Genomic DNA, 3,136 nt, shown 5'->3' with positions numbered 1-3,136 from the left:
CACCGGTGATGGCTTCTTACATAATTCAATTAATCTTAAAAGCTAATAAATATATTAGAATACCTTTTGCAACTATCGCTGCCATTCACTCCGCCTTCATTTCTGATAAGATTCATATGATGACCACTCCTTCAACCCTTTTCACACCGCTCTCATTTTTAAGATCCTTGTACGCATAAAAGATGTGATTGTTTCCCTATCGTAATCATCAATAACAACCTTTAACCGGTCACGCCTAATCTTTTGTAATAAGGGTGGTACTAAAAAAACTCATTTTAAGGTTGAGGGAAATGGTACCGGACTAACCGAGTTCCACCTCAGCCTTCTCCATCTATACTTTAGCAATGCCAAATAGAAGAAGTGAACGAAAGTAGAAGAGAGGAGGTTGCCGAGGTAAGGGGAAGAAATAAGGAAAAAGAAGGCAATATTTTCTTCAAATAAAAAATCTCATTTTATTAATCAATCTATAACCATAATAATACAAGTATTTTATTCGATACAAAATAAAATATAAAAAATAAAAAATGCTACAAAAATTCACAGTGTTATCATTTCTTCATATCAAGTTTTCTCTATTTTCTTCAATTTATCACTTTTCATCACTTCAATATTTTCCACAAATTCTTCAAAATCTACTAGAAAATAAAATAAAAATTGATTAATGCAAGAACACTCACAAAAATGCACATGTATAACATGTAAGATTCACATGTGATTGTATCTTTTAAGATTCAAATGTGAAATTCACAAGAAAATTTAAAAAAATAATAATTAACAAAGGACACTCACACAAAATGCATGTGTGCATGTAGACGTAATACATATGTGAGACACTTGTGATTTACATGTGTATCACACGTAATTCATATGTGATTCACTTGTAATTTACATGTAAATCACATGTAATTCATATATGATTCACATGTGATTTACATGTGAATTACATGTGATTTACATGTAATTCATATGTGATTCACTTCATATGTGATTCACTTGTGATTCATATGTAAATCACATGTAATTCACAGGTGAATCACATATGAATTACATGTGATTCATAAGTGAATTGCATATGAATTACATGTGAATCACATGTAATTCATATGCGATTCACTTGTGATTTACATGTGAATCACATGTAATTCATATGTGATTCACCTGTGATTCACATTCACGTGTGATTTACATGTAATTCATATGTGATTCACTTGTGATTTACATGTGAATCACATGTGTAATATTTGCAAGATATAAAGAAGAACTTGTTTACCTCTAACTTATCTTCTTTTGCCCTATGATTTTGGGGAAGAACACGGAAATCTTCTGTCAACAGGATGCATTCACCAACATTTTCAGGAGAAACAAAGTCCAATGCAACTTTTATACATGACTGCAAATAAAAAAACATATTCACACGCTCAATATAATAGATAAACTAGAAATGAGTTCAATAAAACAATAGCAATCAAGAGAAAAAAATAAAGAGACAATTCTAACTTTTGCACATATATAGTATTAATTTTTAGGGTAGTTTAAGTCTCTCAATATGAGCATGGGGATCAACAAATCAGCATTTGGTGAAATAGACAATAAGTTGGAAAAAAAAACCAAAAGTCAGCTTTACAATTCATACAAGATGTACTCTGTTTGATGAAGAATAAATTGCACGATAGTTTTGGGGCATGTAAAGCAGAATGAAAGATCCATCAGCAGTTTTTTATATTTTTGTTGCATGGACATTGGGTATAGGTTGAAAGATAAAGAGAGAAGTTTTTCATATACTCATATGGTCAGTTGCATCGAGTCTACTATCCAAAACTTCATTTGATATATTCAAACAACCACTTAGAAAACATTCTACAGTACTTTCAAATCTACTGATATGCAGATCACAAACCTATAGATTCCAACAATTTCCTTTTGTTTGTCCGGATTTCTTGCAATAGTTGCAAAATAGACTTTTCATTGATTTATAAAGTGCTCTCAAGGAAACCACTTCAGATGAAAATCAGTTGGCTCAACTCAAAAACAACCGTTGAATTTGGGAAAATAATTAATCGAAGAAACTGGACAAAAAATTTGGAACACAATCGAAGAAACTGAACAAAAAATTCGGAACACATAAATACCTAGCATTGCGTGTAATTTCAATCGCTCCTAATATCCCCAATGGTGAACAAGAAAGCATCGGAGAAGAAAGCATCGGTGTCACTGTAGTGACAGAGGCAAATGAGGATTGGATGAATAGAAGCGCAAACCTTCAAAATTGAGGTTTCTCCTCTCAATCGATCTCCTATCTATTTGATGAAACGATAAGCCGTAAGTGAAATATGTGGCGACTCAATTAAACTACGCAACACGACATCATGAGGAACAATACGGTGGGTTATAATGCCGATAGGAAAGATTAACCTCAATTTTGTGCATACGATTGAAATCTGTGGTGATTGTTGATGAAATTGACGAGGCTTTTAGTTCCTCCTGGAGAACCTTCCATGTCTCTGATCAAATCGAGGAAAAATTCGGTACACTTTTCTTTCTCCGGAATTGGAATGCCAAAATCGGCGAAGAAGGAAAGGAGATTTGTCGGCGAGCCACGACGTCATTCTCCGCCCGGGACTCCTCTATGACCTTCGTCACTGATGATTGTTTTGGCGGTCTTTCGAAGCCCTAACTGATCAATTAGGGCTTGAACTCTCAGCTTCTTCTTTGTTTTTGATAACGGCCAAGGGAGATGGCTGATGTAGGTGGTGGTCGTTAACAGAGGTAGGGGTTGGAGGGCAGAGGGCGGAGGGAGGTGGTCGTCAGAGGTTGTATGGAGGCGGTCGATGGAGAACGGAGGGAATCGTCGAATAGGTGAAGAAATCGTGAGAAGGAGAAAGAGACGAGAGAGTGAAAATTAACTGGAAATTTGTTTTTTCATTTTTAAATTTGATTAATTAATAAGTATTTAAATTTTCTATACCATAACTACCCTTTTAATTTAATCTAAAAAGTCAAGTGTGCCATTAACATTGTCGATACTTACAAATATGTCATCTTTATATGTCATCTTTGATCTAGTCCATCAAATTTTTTGATGCAATGTATCATCTTTAGTTCTTGGTTTCTTATGAAACTAGGTGTGAGACCCATA

General features: G+C 34.2%; 1 long non-coding RNA gene across 1 annotated transcript; it reads right to left on the bottom strand.

Moving 5' to 3' along the window:
* Positions 1-427: 427 nt before the first annotated feature.
* Positions 428-2,911, bottom strand: LOC145075224 (uncharacterized). The gene is made up of 3 exons (XR_013692384.1): positions 2,130-2,911; positions 1,271-1,390; positions 428-632 (listed from the first exon to the last, which is right to left on the bottom strand). It is a non-coding gene; the product is annotated as an uncharacterized LOC145075224 (long non-coding RNA).
* Positions 2,912-3,136: the final 225 nt, after the last annotated feature.

This window comes from Lactuca serriola, chromosome 9 (genome assembly GCF_051521515.1).
Source record: "Lactuca serriola cultivar US96UC23 chromosome 9, Lser_US96UC23_V15, whole genome shotgun sequence".
Taxonomy (NCBI): domain Eukaryota; kingdom Viridiplantae; phylum Streptophyta; class Magnoliopsida; order Asterales; family Asteraceae; genus Lactuca; species Lactuca serriola.
This window is presented reverse-complemented; position numbering and strand designations above follow the sequence as displayed.